The sequence below is a fragment of the Syngnathus acus genome, chromosome 21 (assembly GCF_901709675.1).
Source record: "Syngnathus acus chromosome 21, fSynAcu1.2, whole genome shotgun sequence".
In the NCBI taxonomy this organism is placed as follows: domain Eukaryota; kingdom Metazoa; phylum Chordata; class Actinopteri; order Syngnathiformes; family Syngnathidae; genus Syngnathus; species Syngnathus acus.
In genome coordinates this window covers 13812672-13835740 of record NC_051105.1, presented here as the reverse complement: position 1 = coordinate 13835740, position 23069 = coordinate 13812672, and the positions used below count along the sequence as shown (strand labels likewise).

The 23069-nt window shown below is 43.2% G+C and overlaps 2 long non-coding RNA genes across 3 annotated transcripts; both read right to left on the bottom strand.

Annotated features, from left to right (window-relative positions):
* Positions 1-10862: 10862 nt before the first annotated feature.
* On the bottom strand, positions 10863-11429 carry LOC119139717. 2 transcript variants are annotated; one of them, XR_005101416.1, is made up of 3 exons: positions 11353-11429; positions 11238-11321; positions 10863-11143 (listed from the first exon to the last, which is right to left on the bottom strand). It is a non-coding gene; the product is annotated as an uncharacterized LOC119139717 (long non-coding RNA). The 2 variants fall into 2 exon arrangements; XR_005101415.1 differs by having other exon boundaries at positions 11238-11429.
* Positions 11430-11462: 33 nt separating this feature from the next.
* Positions 11463-12015, bottom strand: LOC119139728. The gene is made up of 3 exons (XR_005101427.1): positions 11789-12015; positions 11597-11674; positions 11463-11523 (listed from the first exon to the last, which is right to left on the bottom strand). It is a non-coding gene; the product is annotated as an uncharacterized LOC119139728 (long non-coding RNA).
* Between the last annotated feature and the right edge of the window lie 11054 nt (positions 12016-23069).

Genomic DNA, 23069 nt, shown 5'->3' with positions numbered 1-23069 from the left:
CCACCATTGATGATGAAATTGACCATCGCCTCAGCTGTGCCAGTGGGGCTTTCTCAAGGCTACGGAAGCGAGTCTTCGAGAATCGTGACCTCCAAGCAAAGACCAAAATCCTGGTCTACAAAGCTGTGGTCCTCCCCACCCTTCTGTATGGGTCAGAAGCCTGGACCACATACAGCAGGCACTTAAGGGCACTGGAGACCTACCATCAGAGATGCCTCCGGAAAATCCTCAGGATCAGCTGGAAGGACCGACGCACCAACACCAGCGTCCTGGAGGAGGCTGGCTTGCTTACCATCACTGCCACCATTGCCCAAAACCAACTGAGATGGATTGGCCATGTAATCCGCATGCCTGACTCTCGCCTCCCAAAACAAGTTCTTTATTCCCAGCTCGCTGAAGGAAAGCGGGCCCCGGGAGGTCAGAAGAAGAGGTTCAAGGACAACATAAAAGCAAACCTGAAGAAGTGTCACATAAACCTTAAAACTTGGGAAGACAAGGCCGCAGACAGGACGACGTGGAGAAACCTTGTCCGTGACGGCGCCGCTCAATATAACGTTGACCTCCACCATGCCGCTCAAGACAAACGCAGACGCAGAAAGGAGAGAGCCCCCACCAAGCAGGCCCAACCCAAACCCACCACCATTACATTCCCCTGTCCACACTGCTCCAGAGTTATCGGGTCCAGGATCGGCCTCTTCAACCACCTGAAGACCCACAAAGACCAAGAAGGAGGACCGTCATACTCGACTACGAGTGACCGCCGATGATGATGATGAAGTTTCCCATGGCTTATTTTTTCTAAATTTTGGAGTTGGTAGTTTGAATGGCACCTACAGTGTCCTAAAACCAACTTTATTCACAGGACAGTGGTTAAAAATTCGATGTGTGGTAAGTCTCCTTTCACCTCCCCGAAGGGAGCGGAGAGTTCTTGCCTCTGCATCCACACAAAGCCACTGTTTACAATCCTGTGTGTTTATATAGAGGAGCGCTCAAATGAGATCACTCTCAGTCAAACCATACACAATCACACCACGCGCGTTTTTTAATAACAGAGGAGTCCGCACTCCTGCTGCGGAATTTAACTAACGTAAAAAGTTAGGGGGCTCCACACCGCCCCTGCGGAATTTAACTGTTAATAACAGAGGAGTCCGCACTCCTGCTGCGGAATTTAACTAACGTAAAAAGTTAGGGGGCTCCACACCGCCCCTGCGGAATTTAACTGTTTCTAATTGCACTTGACAGGGTCTAGAATTCCCAAGGTCTTTAAGTGACTTCTTGTCACTGCTCGTTTTAAGTGACCTCGTCACTGCTCATTCATTCTCTTTTAGTAGAATTAATATTCCTACTCACGGTCTGCTGATTCTCCTCCTCGGAAGATCTCGTCAACCCTCCCGGTGTCCAGCCGGACTGATCGAGACAGTCCCGTCAAAGGGCTTTTGTTTACCTCGGCCGAGGATTTTCGCCTGCGTCGAAGAGTCCGCTGGAACCGCCAGGTGTGTCGAGACCCCGGAACGAGCCCCCAATTTCTGTCAGGTTTAATTCGCTGACTGAATAACTATTAAGAGGAGAGCATCAGCAAACAAACCACAAGTGAGACGGAATATTAGTTCTTTTCTCGCGAGGAGTGCAGTACAGATCGCTTACAACAATCTCACTACACTAAATATCTGTATACACTCCTGCGCTTTTTATTTGGATTGGCCCTACCCACAAAATGAGACAAAGCCCCTAAAGGGGAGGGGAAAAGCACGTGGGCTTTGTCTCGTAAGCAGAAAAATCACAAGGTGTTACATATTAAAAAAGGAACAGTGTGATGAGGAGTATGAGTGATCAGCAACCATTCTTTGTGTCTGTGATGAAATCAGGAAACATGAGTGATCACTTGCAGGTTCATTGGGGGGTGCGAGATAGCGATGAGGCATGTTGTTGATCAGATCAAAAGGGTCTTTGTTAAAAAGGAACTGTCTTGGTAGATGTCTTCATTTTGCTGAGTTGTCCGCTGCGACCTGTCGGACCCAGCTGTAACCTCTCTCTTCTGTGGTACATCATAAAAACAGCAAGGCCAAACAGCAAGCATATATTGCAGTAATATTGCGGTAAAGCATCGATTAGAGAACGCATGATTACATATACCGTAAATTCCGGACTATAAGCCGCACCGGATTATAAACCGCACCAGCTAAAATTGGGGGATATTTTAGTTTTTTTCTTATATAAGCCGCACCGGACTATAAGCCGCACGTGCACACGCGTTTTTTACAAAGAAAGACCGTTCACAGAAAGCCTTTTTAAAGTTTTAATAACATACTTTAACATGTCTTTCTAAACATTGCCTGTGACGCAGCAGTAGTACCGCAGCAACAGGGAAGTGTGCACGCGAGTTATTAACAAAGAAAGACTGGACACAGAAAGCTTTTTTAAAGTTTTAATAACATACCTTAACATTTCTTTCCAACGCGAGTTATTAACAAAGAAAGACTGGACACAGAAAGCTTTTTTAAAGTTTTAATAACATACCTTAACATTTCTTTCCAAACTCTGCCCGTGCCGCGGCAGTAATACCGCAGCAACACGGAAGTAACACAAGACTAATAGGGCTGGATTAAAAAAAACATACCCGGTAAAAGTCACTGAGACGCGGCGGTAACACAGCAGCAACACGGTAGTACAGCACCAACAGGGCTCGTTAAAAAACATACCAGTAAAAGTAAAAAAAGAGCTTCATCGTCTTCATCTTCCTCCTGTGCACTGAAACCATCGAAGTCTTCCTCCTCAGCGTCCGATTGGAATAGCGTTAGATGTCCTTCGCCTCACACTTTCTCAGTCTCTCTTTCGTCGTCGCTTTTATGCATTTCTTCGAGTGTGATGAGGGTCTGTTCATGCTAATTTTATTCATGCACGAAGCGCTAAATTACATTAAACTAGCGAGCGACACGTATAGCTCCAGAGTAGACGGGACCACGAAATAAAGACGGTTTGTGTATAAAAGCTCCCTTTCAGTAATGTCCGTCTTGATCTCGTTCTGTCTCTTCTTCGTGTGAATTATACGCCTATCAAAACATCTTCTTCTTCGGCGCATTATCTCTTCTTCGTCTGTCTCTTCTTATCTCCCTTCGGTTGCCATGGTGATACTTAGTGTTGGCAAAGCTTCAGGGGAAGTCGCTTCCATCGTAGATGATGGGCTTTTCCATGGTCAGATGATAGAAGACTTTCTTGGAGATAAATCGTGAGAAGGAGTTGTCGAAGATGAGCGCGTAGGTTCCCGGCCGACGCACTTTTAGCTGTCCCTGAATGGTCTCTTTGTGAGAATTGCAGCGCGTCAGTGGAATGAGAACCTTTGATCGCTCCAATTGATCATCAGCATTTTCCCGGTAAACCACACTAAAGGAAATGCTTTTTGGTTCCGAAGAAAACATCCAGCCGATGCTCGGCCCCGCGTCAGCCACCGCAACGGTCACCACGCTGTAACAGCTGGATTTGATGAAGAGCTCCCGCGAGCCGTCGCCAAACTGGGAAATATCCTCGATGCTGAGCGGGACGGCCATCGTGAGTTCTCCGGACTTGAGAAGGTTGATTTCCGAATCCTGTACAGTGGCAACGTTCTCCTTTGGCTCTTCAGGGGCTAATTCTCCTACGCCTATATATATATTTTTTTTTTTTGCCGCAAAATGAATGCACATGTTAAGATGACCCCTTAACTTGAACTAGAGGGAAGTCAAAGTCAAAAGTTCCATCCGGATGGCCTTTGCTCGTGCTCTGCCTCAAATTAACCTTCTGAATAAAATGCATTAAAAGTTCACGTTCATTACAACTTGTTTTTGGTGAGCAAAATGTCAGAAGAATTGAATTTAAATGCTGATTGATTGGGTTTTAATACAATGCAGATGGTCCAAACAGCGCCACTGCTTTGTGTAATCTCTGAGTCACATGGCAGAGTAAGAGAAAGGGTTTAGAGCCCTTTGACGCAGGTCACCTAGCGTGCATTCCTACTAAAGCGCATAATAGTCACAAGCAACACAGCCAGAATAAGCAGCAGCCATAGTAGTGTTTCAAAATAGTATTTTTGTTGTTGTTTTTTTTCTTCAAGATACCGCAGTGTATAAAAGTGATCAAGTCATCACAAAAATCACGAAAAAATCCTTATATAAGCCGCACCTGACTATAAGCCGCAGGGTTCAAAATTTTGGAAAAAAGTCGCGGCTTATAGTCCGGAATTTACGGTATATACATTTTTCTAACACTTAGTCTCTGACTGGTTGGCCACCCCTGATTTAGAGCAATCTCACACAATGCTTTCACTAAACTAGTAGGACCTCTGAGGAGTAAATGCTTACGTTTGGCCGGTTTGGATGTAAACAAAGACTTGAGTAACGGAGCATTTGTTTTTAAAAGCTTCGTCATCGTTTTATTGTTTGGGGATATAAACTACAGGCCACTGGTTATGTAGTACACCTGTACGTAGTCTATATTGTTCTGGGCACGAAGGTGTCAAATCTATCACTAAATACCCGTGCGGCTCCCTTGTAGCATCCTCAAAACACTCCAGGAAAAACTTCCGGTTGTTGGGAGAAATTTGATTCGCCAAAACATTCACTTGCAATTTATCGCGGGGTTTTTTGAACAGAATCAAATAATTACTGTTTAAACTAATAGTACGGCTGAATTTCCCCTGATATACATTCTGTATTAGCATTATAACGCTTAAATTTTTATGATGTCTATATTGGGTGAATATTCGAACCACTTCTGGATTATCCGAAGCTTGGAAGATGATGTCATCCAGAATCAATAGATGCTGCTTCTGTGGCGGGAACAACTTCTCGTCATCAAAAGATTCAGGCAGCCCCTTGATAAAAATGATGTCTTTATTCAGGTTTTTGAGCTCATCGTACATTGGCTGATATGAAGTATAAACCCAGACAATATTATCAGTTTTTTTTCTCATAACATGTTCAGGATTTTCCAATACATTTTTTACGAAGAAAGTCTTGCCACAACCTGAAGGCCCTGCTACTAAAGATGAAAAAGAAAGTTCTAATCAAGGGTCAAATTCAATCTGGTTAAAAGCCATCTCCACACACACACACACACACACACACACACACACACACACACACACACACACACAGCTGTACGTATGGATAGAGAGAAATATCAATAGCCAAACGGTTCAGTGTTGCCTCTTTGGAGCAGCCTTCTTTTATCATACACCACACGAAGCTGCTTGGAAAAGGACGTGTTTCTGAGATGAAACCCTCTCTTATTGTGAACAATGCTGTGCTGGGGGCGTATAGCACATCTGAGGTTGCACCTGCTGTGTCGATGTACCCCTGAACCAAATTGAACATGCTATCGAGATTGATGCTCTGACCGCTTTCGTGAGTCTGTGTGATTCCCTTCACCTTCATGACTGTGTGACCTGTCTCCCGCGTCCTGTAAGCGTATGTTTTCCGCCCTGCTGAGACAAATTCTGAAATGTTGTCATTCGAAAGCTCATCTGTCAAATCACCCAGATAATCCCCTAGAGGGAGAACACTTTCGCCCGGTTTCACCGTGTACACGAGGCTGTCTGTATCGGTGTAAATGACTCCCCTCTGTAAAATTTCTAAATAGCTGTACATTTTTAGATGTGCATATGCGGTTGTGAAACACGCCGCAGCCACGTTTGATGTTTTTGAGGCGGGTATCTCATTGTTTATGTTGAAACAATACTGTACAATCGAAAGCTTTTCGCTGATAAAGTGGAAGAATTTCACATCGTACAGACCTGAAAACAGAAGTTAAAAAAATTCCTCAGATTTTGTCACAATTTTTGTGTTTGTCATGGTCTCACGCTGCGCGAGTTTTCCCCATAGATTGTTAAGTTTTGAAACTTGTCTTTTTCCCTGGTTTACAGCAATTTTGGAAGGGTCGAGTTGGATACCCTGATGAATTGCGTACCCTTCTATGTATCTTTCTCTATCAGCCTGATTGACCACGTGCGCCGGATAACCTGAAGATTCCTGTTTACCTTTTAGAAATGTTCGCATGTAATCACGGAAAATTGTGTCGCTCAGTCTTGTGTAATGCTATACTTCTGTAATATCTGCAACCGTGTAGCCGAGAACAAGTGCCTTAACAAATTCAGGGGTTGTCCAAACACCTGTTAACGATCTTTGCTCATCACTATGTGGACACGCTGTCTGCTGGTTGTTACGCTCAGCGCATGTACGACACAGTGTGAAGACGAGTTTACCTTTAGCTGTTTTGAAGGGTAAAACAGGAAAATACAATGGGTTGACTGTGGCGCTGATGAAACCGAAATACGACCTGGGGTCTTTAAAATCACCGTGGATAATCGTTGGATGACCGATAGGGTAGGTGCCTGTACTATTGATGAAAGGTTATAATGACGTCACATCAACATACAACACACGCTCGTCAGGTTCTGCCGTGTATTTTAAAACAAATGTGTTTGTTCGACCCCCAAAAAGGGCCTGCCTCGGCTTGAGCGGTGTAGGAAATTTTGCTTTTTTCAGGAATTCCTTCACCTCTATGTTCAGCTTTTTCATTTGCAGCCATTCGTGCTCCCACATAATTACAAGGTGCACATCCTGTTTAAGCTGTAGTTCCTGAATTTTCTTTTGGGTGTTATCAAACCTCTCCTGAAAGGGGCATTTTGTTGTCGGACAAATTTTAGAGAGGTCGTGGCATTCTGTGCAGCCGTGGTGATAACAACCAAAATACTCAAAAACTATTTTCACGCCCCCAATTTCAGAATACCCGTCTACCGTGTAGTTATCTATCTTAACCTCGCCTCCGTTCAATGCATGCCTAATGTGAATATTTTGGCTATGCATGATCCATTGCAGGTATCGAATAGAGTCATGCGAAAAAGCTTTGTACTGACGCATATAGTTGTCTGAAGGTGTAATGGCTAGTGTTTGAGGGGTTAGGAAATTAGTGCGAAAAACTTTCATGCACGCAGAGGCTATTGTCACAGCATTGAATGGGTCTGTTCCGGTGGCCTCAAAAAACTCAATCCTGAATTTCTCACACCCTTGCATTAGCAGGTCAACGTCATTCTCGCAGTAGGCTATCGCCTGTTTAGCAAAATCGAACACACCGCTAGCTTCTTTGACATACCATTCATCAAACTTAGCTCGTTGAGAGGGTGACATTCGTTCGATATCGTAGTACGTAGGGTCAGGGTGACACCCTACGTAGTTTAGATGTTCTAAAGAGCTGAATTTGTGTGGAAAATAACCCTTTGATTTGTCTCAACCCTGGGCCTTCGGCATCGCACTTAGAGGCATTGTCAGGAATGAGAGCGAGTCTATGAATCTAGATTTTGTGTCTAAATCGACAAATGATAGAACTTTACTCCCCTGCATCAGAATGTCAAGTTTGATACCTAATTCAAGCATTCTCCTTATCAAGATGTATGAATCAAAACGTCTCGCATTATGTGCAACAAATGTCGTTTGTTTAAACCGGGGGTTTCGAAAAAATCTGAGAAATTCGTCAACACAGTCTGTGCCAAACCACTGTTTCTCCAGTCTATTTGATTTACAGCAGATAAGAAAAGGGTTGTGTAAACCATCTGTATCTACATAGGTTTCGAAATCGTAGTAGACTACATTTTTGCAAGGTGGTTGAGGCTTGATGGGCTGCATGTAGCACATGTGAGGGTTCAGCAAGGCATCATCTTGATTTAAGATTTCATCACACACTGCGCATTTTTTAACAGGGCAGCGATGTTTAGCACCGGTACCATCAGCTTTCACATAATATTGGAGACCACAATGCAAGCATTTTTTGTATGAGGTGCAGTTGCTCACACGATTCGTCGCTCGAAACTCTTTATGTTTGGCAAAGCATACCTCATTACGGCAAGTTTTGTTACAATCGGGGCAGATAACACGTTTAAATCGCCGTTGTTTACAACGCGGATCGAGACAAATGTTACAGTGTCCTTCACAATGGTGTTGCTGCCAGTTCTTGTGCCCCTTGTAGCAATGTCTGCAAAACAACGCGTGACCGACGAATGCCTCTATAGCTTTCACGCCGTAGTAATGACCCTCGAGGTGTAAGACAAATAAAGTGTCTTCGTCTGTTGTGGGATAATGTGTGTCGAAAAAAGTCATGGGGCGACAGTTCTCTTTTCGGTACATTACAGTTATTTTCCGTTTGAGAACTTTTTCAAATTTACAGACATCGCCCAGACTCACAGGTGTTTGACAATTCAACCCCACACTCTCATGTAAAAGCCGTGCCTGTCTGTGGCCTGTTTTGTTGTTCCTGTGTCATTTAGCAGATAGGTTAGTGAGAGAGCAAAGCATAGATTGTTGTCTTTATTACGAGGTATGTGTAAGTGTCGTTTTTTCAACCTCAAAATCTCTTTGTTGGTATTGTTCACCAATCTGCGACGCATTCCGCCGCGCAATGGAGTGACTATTTGTACAATAAGCTCTAAGCTCTCATCAGCCAAAAGCTCTGCATTTGATTGGGCTAAACCAGGGGTGGGCAAACATTTTGACTTGCGGGCCGAATTGGGTTCTAAATTTTGACCGGGGGGCCGAACCAGGAGCAGATGGATGTAGTGTTTGTGTGAAGTAATATAAATGACATGTAAAGGTCATTGCATAAAAGGTTTTTACTTTTAGTAGATACTAAAGCATGGGTATTAAAAAAAGCTTTTTGAAAACAAATGCATTTATTAACGGCATTAAAAAAATGTTTATCTAATGAGGCGAAATCACATCCAACGGCAAACATTCTGACCGAATACATCATCTTGAAGAATCAATGAAAGAATACATCTAAATAAAGTAATAAAGAAATCAATAGTATTGTTGGTTTCCCTTTTATGCTAGTGCATCATAGTCTGAAGTAAAATTTGTTGTGGTAATTCTTAGGATAGAGCCGAGGTGTCGGTCCGTTAACCTAGATCTGTGACGGGCTTTGTTGACGTTCATGTGGCTGAACGTCTTCTCACACACGTAGGTCGAGCCAAATTGTCCACTCTTTTTTAACATTCGGCACTCAGTGTCCACCTTTCTTTTCTTCGGGCCACTCATTTTAATGGAAGGATTCCAGGGGAAGGTTTGTGGGTGGCATTAGCGTAAAACTGTATCTGAAAACTCAGCGCGCGAATTACGAGAATATTGACGTCACAGCCTACACTCGAAATTCGGCACTGATAGATGAAATTACTACGTACTACTGAGTACGCACACGCACTTGTGAGTGTGCACCGAGCTTTCTGACACGGCTCCCGGGAGTAAATACGCGGGCGGGCGCTTCCCCATCTACTGGGGAAACATAGTAATTGCAGGGAAAATGACCCCAAAAAAATTTATAATACAATTTATTCAGGTTTTGCGGGCCGGATTAAACGGCCCTGTGGGCCGGATGTGGCCCGCGGGCCGTAGTTTGCCCATGTCTGGGCTAAACGCTCAAGCATGTCTGATACACTATCTCTGATAGTTTATGTCGCTCGTTTGCTGGTAAATGTGAGCCCTATCATTACCACTCACTAACTCAGCTTGAATCACATCACCTGGTTGTGCTCGCCTATCCACCTCTTGCAAAACATCATCTCACCTCCCATCTCACCCGCAAGGCGACCAAGATTGTGAGTGATGTGAGTCACCCCGCTCACTCTTTGTTTGATCTTCTGCCCTCTGGGAGGCGGTACAGGAGCCTGCGCTCCCGCACCACCAGACTCTCCAACAGCTTCGTACTCCAGGCTGTTAGGATCCTGAACTCGCTCCCCCTTTCAGCGTAGCGTCCTGTTCTTGCTGTCTGCTGTATGCACACTGGCTCGGTTTTGCTCCTCTTATTTATTGGGTTATTGGTTTATTATTTATTCATCGCTCATTTTATTTATTATTTTTTATTTTTTATTTATTGTTTGTGCCTTCTTGTTTTTATTTTGTGTCGCCTACTTGTATGTCTCGTCACCGTGGGATGGAGGAAACGGAATTTCGGTTTCTTTGTGTGTCTTGACATATGAAGGGATTGACAATAAAGCTGACTTTGACTTTTGACTTTGATCTATTTTATCCTCAATCTGGAGGTAAAAGTTTGCAAAATCATTGATGTTCGCTTGCGATGGTATATTTAACTGCCGCCTTACCTCGATATTATTGAAATGCGGTCTATTGACTACAACAGAACCGCCGCGCTGATCAGTTATTACAGAACTGTTAGATTGGTGGGGCATGTGTTGAAATGTTGGTGTGCTGTCATCAATAACATCTATTTCGTGATCAATTATAACAGAGCAGTTGTTAGGCTGAAATGCCGGTGAAATGTCAACAGTTATTACAGAACCGTTGTCACGATGGTGCTGAAATATCGGTGTGCTGTCATCAATAACAGCCGGCGTTGAATCGACAGGCTTAACGGTCAACGGGTCAATCAGAGGCTGCGTATTTAGATTTTGGATCATGTTTAGCAATTGAACAGGAATATCAGGACTGCTACGCCCGCTGCTATCATTAGCTCGGTTATTTAATTCTGCTATCATGTTTAGCAATTGTGACGGGATCAGTGTAGGACTCTGTCTACCTTCATTCAGACTTTGATTGTTCAGTTCATCTATGACAACTTGTAAATGGGTAAGAATATCAGGACTATCGGGGTTTTCTCCCTCCAACAAAGCATTGTTCACAATGTTGAGCAAATCTGATATTTGGCTCGTAGACGCATTGGTTGATAGCAAATCATTGTTCACGCTTGACAAATCTAGCTCAGGTGTATCACTTCTTTGGTTTGTTTCACAAGATGGCTGCAAATCTATTTCGTCAATGTTTGTTAAGAAATCTGACTCTGCTGACGTGAGGTTAGAATGATCCATTATATTTATTTTCTTTTAAAAGAAAATCACAACAGAAACAACACAGTGTTGTAAAAAAAAATCAGACCTATCTTGATTCGGCCAAATCTGTCAGAATACGTATTACCTTAAAACATTCTTGTAACCAACTTTTGTAGATACAATTACCACTGCACTTTACAGGACGCCTTCTATTCTTGTGGTGATGACTCTCGCGTGCCGGCTCAGGCCCCCTGGTGGTTGAGTGGCGTGTGTTGTAGAAGGTTGCCCTCCTCCTCCTCCTTCCTCTTTGAACCCCTCGTCCTGTGTCACGACGCTTAACTGGAAGTAGATATTAAACAGCAGTTAAACCGTTATAATACCAAAAAATAGCCAGTCGAATGATAATATAGAAAGAGAAAAAAAGAAGGAATACCTCTAACTTTGTTTGTCGACTTGTGAGGAAGGTTCACGCCTTCGTATGCAGATAAAGCGTCCGCCAATTCTGTGTCTGTGGATGCTTCCTGTTCCGCCTCTATGCTCGTGACAACTTCCTGTCGGTCGGCGTGGGGCGTGAGTTGATTGGTCTCAATGGTAGCACGTGACTCTGATGCGGTTGGTCTCGCTGGCTCTGATGTGATTGGCTTTGCCGCCTAGAGTCTGGGTTTCAAAACCAGCTTGTGTCGGCGGTTAGTTTTTTCTAGTGGCCGCGGCCACGAGATCTGTGACATACATAAAATAAATCACCAACTAATAGCATTTATATTAACTATCGTAAATGAACGGGTGACTCACCGTAGTCTGATTGTGTTAGATAGACTCCACTAAAGTCGTCGTCAAAGGGTGCATGTACATCAGCAAATACGATTATATCTGCATGATATTACATAAACATTACATCATGTTTACAAATAACCCCATTGTATTATTATTTTATTATTATTATTATTATTATTATTAGACCGATAAAATAGTAATATGACTTACCTTTAACCATCTCGAAACAACTTTTGACGCACTCTGACTCCGCTGATCAGAGCTCATGCGCTGGCTTGTCTTCTCAAAATGATCGATGGTCATCCGTCCCAAACTAACTTCAAACTTGGCGGAGAAAAGACCACGCCTATGGGGTCACGTGCCGCGACAACACTCTGCTAAAGCTAATGATTTGTGACGACGCTTTAATGACTCGACCTCAGCTCAAACTATTGTATGTTAAATTAGGTGTACCAACTCCTTGACTAGCTCCTTCAGATGCCTTTTTTTCAACAAATCTCCCCCCTTGACCCCTAGACGTTGATAGCAAATCTAGCTCAGATGTAGTTGGCCCGCGGGCCGTAGTTTGGACACCTCTGATATAAATAAATAATACATTTATATAACTAAATAATACATTTATATAAATAAATAATACATTTATAATAAATATATGAATACGATGAAACAAAATGATACGACTGGCATAAAAACAAGTATAAACGACATTAAAATAAAACTCACCATTACATTGAATTAGTGGGAGCACTGAGCTTGTTTCTCAGAAACGAGCCGGTCCCATCTAGGCGTAATCGGAGACAATGACACCCGAAGTGGTTAAGGTTTGTCTTTTAATGCAGGATGCTTGGTCTCCATGTGCCGAAGCAGTTTTGAGGGCTTCATTGCCTCGTTAGCTAGCCTGTCGCCACATATTATGCAGAGTGGGCTTGGCGCGTCATAGTCTTTTAAATGCAGCTTTCCTTTTCTTAGAAGTCATAGCCTCTTCTTCTTCCGTCTCCTCATTGGGCTTTTTTCCCTTTCCGAAGAAGCTTTCCAAACATCTCTGTTTCTTGCTCATTTTTGCTTGCTTCGCGGGCTCAACTGAGGTGACATGTCACGTGACCGAGACGAGCGTCTTGACCTGAACCGACGGATGTAATTGGGAGAGAATCGCCAATTTTTTTCAAAATAAATACTTACTCAGTTTTGCTAGCTTTGCGGGCTCGACTGGGGAAACATGTCACGTGACCGGGACGAGCGTCTTGACCTGAATTAATTGATCGTCGATTAAAACTTTTTTTTTTTTTTTTCTGTGTGGCTTGGTGGCCCGGTACCAAGTGACCCACGGACCGGTACCGGTCCGCGGCCCGGTGGTTGGGGACCACTGTTCTACATGATTCCTTGGCATTATGATTGATGGATCATTGTCTTGGAAATCTCATATCATTACTATTTCCATAAAAATGGCCAAGAGCATTGGTATTGTACATAAAACCCGTCATCTAATCAGCTCCGAGGTAGCCACTATGCTATACTATTCAATGATCTATCCGTATATTTACTATTGTAATATCGCTTGGGCTAGTATTTGTTAGGGTAGTGCTCACTAACTTATTTTGCAAGAACCACACTGGAGACAAGTTAGTCGTTTCAGACGCCTGCAGGCGGAGAGTTCACTCGTCGCTGTGCTTACAGCGATGGTCGAATGAGGTCTGAAGTCAGGCCTCATCAGGTGCATATTTATTGAGAAGAAACACAGTGGGGTTGAAAGTGGGGGTGTGGGAACACAGGATGGGTGAAGCCGCTCCCCTGCTGATCAAAGCATAGCAGGGGGCCTTTTACGACTTTGTGTAAACAAAGCAACTTTGATTGCTTCCTCTGCAGCTAGTCAATCAGGTGAAAAGATCTTAGCACTTTGGTCTACTACTTTTGTTAAGACAGGACAAGCTAGGTAAATTATTACAGGTTACATTCCAACATAATCATACGATGAAGATATTCTGCAAACCCTAACATATCCCCCCTGTTTTATCATATGAGTATGTCAATCCCGACCAATCAAACATAAGAAAGAAAATACAATGACAGCAATAACTTCCAGTGAAGACGAGGTATTTCCCTCAATGCTCCAGTCCAAATTTTGTGTGCAACTGAAAAACCTGCGGCCAGATTAAATGCAGGAAAAGAGTTACACGGCCCCTCTGCCTTAGGCGACCAGAATGTTATCAATAAAAAAAGAAAAAGAAAAACACAGAAACAGTACATCATTGTACCCATCACTTGCAAGGCATTTTCGATGGTCAAAACATCAAGTTTCTGTAAAATAATGCTGAGCTAAACAGCAGTCGTCTGGAACATTCGCACCCCAGACAAGGTCATGGGGGTCAAAGGTTGTAATCGCCCTGCGTCGACGTCCAGAAGAGTTGTGTGCTGTCGTCAGCTGACGATGTTGTATCCTGTAGGTGTGGTCTGTCACCCACACTGGTGCACACACTCCTGTCCAGTTGGCGGGCAGCATCGGATAAACCTTGTGACCACAAAGCCACCAGCCATTCTGTATGAAGTGTGTTCCGTTTGATGGTGCAGCCATGTTGGTCGGAGAGCCCTCACCACCTGAAATGGCTCTCTTATCCTGACACTCAGTGGCGATGTCCAAAGCTCCCATCCAGTTCCCTCCTGGAGAGCAGTCTCTGTCAATGCATTTGTGGGTCTCACTTCCTTGGATGTAACACGTATAGTTCACTCCAGGTGGCCGCTCTGCGAAGGCCACCTGCGGCAGTGTTCGTCCTTTAACAGTCACATTGAGATTTGTCCAGAAAAGCTGATCACAGGTACCTTCCGCAAGTCCAGGGCGGGAAGGGTCGGCATCACTGACTGTGACAGCACGGTGTTGATATCCAACTCCTCCCATGGATGCCATGCATTTCGCTTCAGTGACATTCATTGCTCTGGCCTCCAAGTGAACTTGTGTAGAGAAAGGAGGGAGTTTGGAACACACATAGCAACCCTCCTGTGTGTGCGATCTCACAGTGAATTTGACGTAGCGGTACCAAGTGTTGGTTTCGTATGGGTTTCTGGGGTCCCATGACCAGTCCTCAAAGATCTCATCGTGTGACCATCGTTTTCCACGGTCAACATTGTCACTTGGTCTGTTCAGTTGAGTCCATAGACCATAGCACGCTCCAACCACAACGCAGCAGAGGATCCATCTGGCATATGGAGCCCCGTTGCTACTAGGATGGCAGAGACACCGGGACATCCCCTCGTCTAGCGGAGTGGGGATCGTTGTTTTCTTCACCAACATTGAGACGTCCCACCCTAAACGATGGGACCCCTTTGAAGTCAGCCTTCCCCACCACTCCGAATTAGGGGTCCAGCACACTCTGCAACTTGCAGTGGCTGAGGTGAATCCAGCTGGGCCGTTCAGCGATCTTTATTGCGGTGGGGGTAGTCAGCAAGACTTGGAATGGTCCCTCCCACCGTGGGCTGGCCCAGTTCTTTCTTTTGATGACTTTGATGTAGACCCAGTCTCCTGGCTTGATGGCGTTGTCGACCTGTGAGGATGAAAGATCAGGCGGCAGTAAATTTGCATTTGACACCTCTGTCAGTCTGAGCGTTCTGGTCAAGTAATCTGCCAAAGACTGTTCTTCATCTGCCTTTTGTAAATCTGCATGGAACACAGGTAGTCTATATGGCCTCCCGTGGATGATTTCAAAAGGTGTCAGCCCTTCTGAAGTGGGAGTGATTCTCATATAGAGCTTCACTAAGTCTAGATCTGCCTGTTGTTTCCATGCATTTTTTCAACCTGCTTTTGATAGTATAGTTTGCTCGTTCAACCAGGCCAGCGCTGGAAGGGTGGTAACTGCAGTGGTTTTTTAACGTTATCCCAAGGTGTACAGCCATGTTCTGTACCACTTGGTTCACAAAGTGTGGACCATTGTCACTGTAAATGGTTTGGGGGATGCCATGAGTCGGTATGATGGCTTTGCAAATGGCTTTTGCCACTGTTAAGGCATCCGCACGTTTAGATGGAACTATTTCCACCCATTTGGAAAATGCGTCAATCATCACTAGGCAGTATTTGTGAGGTCCACTTTGTGTGAGCTCAATAAAATCCATGTGCATGATTTGAAATGGGTAAGACGGTTTTGGACATGAGCCTCTCTTAGGTCTCATGTTTCCTTGTGGATTATGTTTCACACAAACGGGACATGCTTTACAAACATTTTTTAAGTAAACATTCAAACCAAAGGTAGTGAATTGTTGATGTATGATGGACCTCATCCCCCCTGTCGACACATGGCAAGGCCCATGTGTTGCAATCGCTGCTTTAAAAAGTGACTTAGGTAAAACAGGTTTGTCATCGATGCGGAGGATATTATCTGTATCCGCTATTGCACCTTTTGTCGTCCACATTCGTTTTTCCACCATTGGAGCATTGCCCCGCATATCTGTCAGTATAGTCTTATCTACGAGTTGCGTGTCCTCTGAATCTATTAAAAAAAATTCATGGCCATGTTTCCCTGCTGCTGCTTCTTTAGCGATTCTGTCTGCTAATCTGTTTCCATTCGAGGCTTCATCTGTGCCTGTGGTGTGAGCAGCACATTTACACACAGCTAGTTTAGCAGGTAAATGAATGGCCCGCAACAAGTCTTTTAACAAGGAGGCATGGGTAATTGGCTTACCAGTTGATGTCGTCAACCCCCTGCGCACCCATTGTTTTGCGAAATAGAACAGAGTAGAAAACGCATACTGACTGTCTGTGTATACAGTGACTTCCTTATCTTCCGCCAATTCACAAGCTCTTGTTAGTGCAATTAGCTCAGCAGCCTGCGCTGACCTGTTGTATGGAAGCTTCTCTGCTTCAACAATCTGGTTTGGCAATTTCACAATTGCATACCCACTTTGATTGTTCCCTTTATGTATTTATTTCTTCCTTAGCATTTAACGTACTGAAGGAATAGGGTCAAAGGACACAAAACCCGCCTAGCCACAATAACAGATACGCTGATATAAGATAATAACAGAGGTTGCTACAACTTCACGATTCAATATGTATTTCTGTGCACTGCAAAATAAATGTCTTTTGATATGTTGCCTAAATAGCTTAATGACCCTTAAGGAACTGTGTAATGCATGCCTGATGTTTTCTCTCTAAATCATGGACACGGCCAGAGTCGTCTTGACCGTTCAGTACTTGATTATATCTTGTGTTTTGACTAAACGTCATATGTCGCCTAATGCGGGACGCCAGCTTTTCGATTACTACTGAACGCTCTGCACAGAGGGAAATGTTTTGCCTAACAGAAAAGATATGGTGGGAAGCATGATTAAACTAAGAATATAATGATGTGAGCAAAGACATGGAGTATCAAAAGAACTAACTTTGCATAGTCAGGGAACAGTAATAGATTAATGATGTGACAGCCAAAAGCTCACATAAATTCGTACAAAATGACAAAATTGAAAGAATGAGGTCCGACAGTATATGTGCAAGGATGGAGGAGAATGTTTACAGGAAGGTCACTTGGAGATAAAAACCAGCTGGTGCCAGAGGGAGACAGCCAAGGACTCGGCCAAAGATGATCACCAAGGCCGAAAGACGGGATGGAAGACGGCAGCCCCCACACACACACCGAATCGTCCATACCAGCACCCACTCCCATGGAATCAAACTCTACTGCGACTCATCACCCATCAAACTCGCCCCACACCGGCATGAGCAACTGAATATAAGCAAACCAAAGAACCTTGAACGTTGCCTTTTCTGAATGGAGACTTTCTGCTCTTGAAAGGCCCAGCGCTGTATTGTACTTTCCTGAAAACAGAGCTTTCTTAACAAGAATTATGATTGAACTCAACCAACCTGTGTAAGTCTAATTTCTGCTTCAGTGTCTTTGCATTTTCCTAAATCTGAAGAAATTAAACGAGCACGCAGTGAGTGAATTGGATAACAGGTGATTGGCAATGGCTTTTGCCGTGAGGCGCAGATAGCGCTCCCTAAATTGTGGACAAAATCCAACAGTACTCAAAATCACTCTTTCTTCAAAGTCGCCCCACTAATTTTCGATAGAAGTGTCCAACAACGCCAACCATTCAACCTGTATTTTCCCTTCATTCAGGCAATCAGTCATCAATGCTCATTTGCATCTCACACACAGTCTCCAAGAAGGAGACTTTCTATCACATCGGTCCCAATTCATCCAAGCTCACCACACAACATTCACATACCGTTTTCATCTCAAGGTTCCTGATAGAACAATCCACCAATCCAAAAAAAAACCTCAACACACAAAAAACTGCTGGCAAATCAATCAGAAGTTTTTCTTTGTTTTTAAATTTGAAGAACCCAATCTCTCAGAATCAGCTCTCATATAGAAGTTTGTATAATCTTATAACACAACCAGTCAATTATTTCTATTAAATGTGAACGTCTTAAATTCACAATTTTGATTCTTCCAATTCCTGAAAGCATGTTCTGTCGTTTCTTACTCAACATGCACTAGTGTGGATCAGTTTCTGCTCGCAAACAGATTTCTCTCTTTTCCTCTCATTTTTATCTTTCAAAAGCGTTTCTGTTCTGCAGTGCAAATTGGATAGACCACAGTCTAGCAAATTTCTGTACACTAAAAGTTCAGCCAATTTTCATCATTTTAACACACATGCACAGCTCTCGCGCGCGTAAGGTGGATCCCAGCACCAATGATTCGTCACAGGCTGGCCATTTCCTGTGGTCGATCATGAGCTGGTCCCTCCCACGCACACGAGGACAGCACATTCTAAGTTTTATTTATCTTCTAGAAGCCAGTTGCATTCATTTACCACTTGATTTGCAAATTTTAACTTTAGTGTACATACACAATTTGATCTCTGGTCATTTGTCATTGGGCATACAACAGCATTGTCATACTCCTTGCATGGACAGGAGCCCTAACAATCTAAAAACGGTCTAATAATCTGACAATGACATGTCTTGCTTTCATATGGACATCTGTTATTTCTTCCTCTGTAGGAGCACAAGAGATCACAGGGGAGGAATCTAGTCATGCTGACAATTTGGCTTTTCCTCTGCCCCTTCCTCCACCCTTTGATTGGTGTCGTTTTGCCTGACGACACTCTCATGCGAAGTGTCCCCGTTTCCCACAGTTCCAACAGGTCTCTGAATCTGATGGGGATTTTGAATTATATGGAGGCCTGCGACCTTGTTGGCCTCTACCTCTTCCTCTGGCCTGCTGGGACCCATGAAAGAAGACTGTTGTACCTTCATCTAGGTCAACATCATCATCATCGCCTAGATGAAATACATCAGAACTTTTGCCTCTTTTGATCACTTTTTCAGCATGTCTGGCCCATTGCGTAGTTGTTGTCACACTTGCAATATCTACTTCCACCAAATGTTTCCTCGCCCAGTTGCCGATTTCAGGGCGGAAATTAGTAAGGAGCGTATTTTTAAGCTGTTGCTGATAAGCACTCTCCTAAGCATCATTGAATGGGATGCCGCTATGCACCCTGAATTCTTTTTCAAATCTTAAGCGAAAATCATCAGTATCTTCCCCAGGCTTCTGTTTAATTCCTGCCAAATGACCATAATTCGCTCGTTTTCGAAATACAGTTCGCACTCTTTGCACAAGATCATTCCATTGTGCTGCATACTCTCCTACCAATTGATTTCCCTCAACGGGATAGGGAAAGGGCCCTTGATTATTTCTACCCGTATAATGACCTCTAACCTTTGCCCAGTCCTTTCCCAAAGAAGACATTGCAGCTTCTCCTGCTTCATGCCCATTCAGTCTATAGGAATGTATGATTCCAGCCATGTCCTCTGCCCATTTATCTGGGTCTTCAGCAACAGGGGTAACCCCTTCAACTGCTTTTCTTGCCTCTTCCAAAGTCCATGGCCGAAAAACATACGTATGTGGAGGTTGGCCTTCCCCTACAATAGGGTTTGGCACCTGTATCATTGGGCACACATCAACATTGTCCAAATTTTGGGAAAATCTAGCAGCAGTGGTCAAACTTCGTGTTTGTACAGGACTTCTAGTAATGTGACCCTGACTTTTTTTTCTGTTATATGGGGGAGGGTGCAGGTCTGTTAAATCTGGATACAAGTTTCGCATACGAGCGGAAGATCCCTCTTGCTCCGCTTGAGCTGCATTTCCAGCTGCGGCTGGAGCCGTGGCCGGGACAGTGCGCCTGCGCACTGTGGCCTCATTGTCTTCCGGCCTGACAAACATAGTCGCAGCCTCATCACTTTTCAACTTTATATCTTTTTTCTTTTGGATTTGTTCTCTTCTCTCTTGTGAAGCATTCAACCACATTCTAGCACAAATCAATTCTTTCTCTTTACTTTTCTTTTTCAGTCCCTTTGACTTCCTATTCACACTCTCCTCCAAAACATCAACCACTATCTTCCAGACTTCAACTTTCAACTTCCCTTCTACTCCATACTTTTGCTTCCACTTTGGCATGTATTGCATACAATTAAGAAATTTACTCGCCATGTACTTCTCATCTCCTTCAAGAGCTAGGGATTTACCGGTTTTGTTTCCCATCTAAATTGGGTATTTTAGGTTTATACAGTTTTTTTTTTAAATTTTCTTTGAGGATCCTCAATGCAGGTTTAAATTGACCTTCCACCAAATTCTCTTTGCAGTCAATTTATCCTACCAGTCGCACTCTCAACCACACAAACTCCAGCGCTTTTTATCTTTAGGCCTATCCAGGATGGGTGTAAAACCGTCCCAAACAGCTTGGAAGAACGGACAAAAAAAAGAATCTACGCCCTTCTTCAATTAGGAAAAAGAGACTCTGTCTTTTCTTAGCCCGTTCCTTCCACTGGGACTAGAATCCCAGCTGTTTCATAGCTTGGAAAAACCAAAGCCGTATCTCATAGCCCGGACAAACCAAAGCCGTATCTCATAGCTCGGACAAACCAAAGCCATATCAGCGCTTTTTTCTTTAACTTACTTGTCCCCCGGTTCGTTGCACTGCCGGATCCCGTCAATCCACCTCTGTCAGACGAAGGCAGACCTAAGACGCTGGCCCAGCGAAGAATTTCTTTCCCAGGTCTTTCTTTACCAGGTCCTCCTAATGGACGCTGGCCCGTCGACGGTGTACAGCGTGTCGTCCTCCGTCAGCCAGATGGCGGGTATGAGGGTCCCGGGTTTCGGCACCAAAATGTTAGGGTAGTGCTCACTCAAACTTATTTTGCAAGAACCACACTGGAGACAAGTTAGTCGTTTCAGACGCCTGCAGGCGGAGAGTTCACTCGTCGCTGTGCTTACAGCGATGGTCGAATGAAGTCTGAAGTCAGGCCTCATCAGGTGCATATTTATTGAGAAGAAACACAGTGGGGTTGAAAGTGGGGGTGTGGGAACACAGGATGGGGTGAAGCCGCTCCCCTGCTGATCAAAGCATAGCAGGGGGCCTTTTACGACTTTGTGTAAACAAAGCAACTTTGATTGCTTCCTCTGCAGCTAGTCAATCAGGTGAAAAGATCTTAGCACTTTGGTCTACTACTTTTGTTAAGACAGGACAAGCTAGGTAAATTATTACAGGTTACATTCCAACATAATCATACGATGAAGATATTCTGCAAACCCTAACAGTACTCACCAGACCAAACTTGAGCCTATATGTCGTCTGCAGAAACGAGCTCCAAGAGTAATATGTTGTGTACATCCGAAACATTCATCTCAGCCTCTTTTTACTCGGCTAGGTATCCTCACTGTTTTTCAAGTCAATCATCTTCAAATTGGTCTCTTTGTTCATGGCTCATTGGGGGAGAAAGAACCCTTCCCCTATTTTTTCATAACTTATTTAGACATAATTCTCAGGTCCATACGCAGCTCAAATGACCTCAGACCACCAATAGCCCCTACAGCCCAAACTCAATTTAACATAGGCTACAGAGGGTGAAAGATGTACAATTCGCTGCCACTATTTTTATGGGACTTGTCTTCTCACCAATTTAAGAAGGCTCTGAAATCACTTCTCTTAGACACTAAATACTTTCCATATGGTATGCTAAATGAACCTGGATCCATCCATTATTCTCTTTAGTTATAGTTTTGGTGTGTTTTTTCCCTATTGTTGTATGTTGTATGCTTTATCCCTGTTATAAATATTTCTTTTTTTCATCTGTATGACATGTATTAGGATGCATATCTCTCTATCCATTGAAATTTTAGCTTAAATGTATTCATATTTCTAGAGAATGCCACTTCGTAAGCCCCTGGAGGGTTTTTTTAGACATTCTCCATCACATTTATCTAATCTATGTACATTTTAAATTGTTTTTGTATGTGAAAATAAACAAACAAACAAACAAAAAATTTCCATCCATTTTCTATACCGCTTGTCCCCATGGAGGTAGCGGGCGTGCTGGAGCCTATCCCAGCAGTCATCGGGCAGTAGGCGGGGAACACCCTGAACCGGTTGCCAGCCGATCGCAGAGCACACAGAGACGAATAACCATCCACACTAAAAAAAACTACATATAAGAACAGTCTATGGTTGACTAAAGGCTTAAGAAATGCCTATAAAAAGAAAAAAATACTCTATAGGAACTTTATAAAACAAAGCACACAAGGCGCTGAAGATAAATATAAAAAATATAAGAATAAATTAACTACTATTATAAGATTAAGCAAAAAAGAATACTATGAAAATAAATTAGAGGATAATAAAAATAACATTAAAGGGATATGGACTCTGCTAAACAACATTATCAGAGAAGGGACCGAACAACACAAATTACCTAAATATTTTGTTATAAATGATACTGAAAATTATAACATGGAAGAGGTGGCAAACAGTTTTAATCAGTTATTTGTAAATGTTAGGCCTGAAAGAGCAGAAATTATACCAAATCCAGCACCGAATGTAGAAAACAGAGATAAATGAATAGAAAGGAATCCCCACTCAATGTTTTTGAAGGCAGTTGAGGAAAATGAAATCATTAACATTGTGAAACAATGCAAAAAAAAAACATCTATCGACTGCAATGGGATTGATATGATGTTAGTTAAGCAAATCATTGAGGGGATTTCAAAGCCACTTGTGCACATCTGTAATTTGTCATTTCTAACTGGCACATTCCCAAAGGAGATGAAAATTGCTAATGTCATTCCGCTTTATAAAACTGGGAGCAAACACAACTTTACAAACGACAGACCTATCTCAATATTGCCACAACTCTCAAAAATATTGGAAAAGCTTTTTAACAGTAAAATGGATGGATTTTTGAAAAAACATAAATTATTTGCAGAGATCCAATATGGTTTTAGGGTTAACAGATCAACAGCACAGGCATTAATGGAATCAGTCGATGAAATCACAGATGCAATAGACAACAAAAGACATTCATCGACCTCAAAAAAGCTTTTGACACAATTAATCATAACATACTATTCAATAAACTAGAAATATGGGATAAAGGGATGAGTATTAGACTGGATAAAGGATTATCTGAGAGAACGGCAACAGTTTGTAAAGTTGGGTAATCACTGCT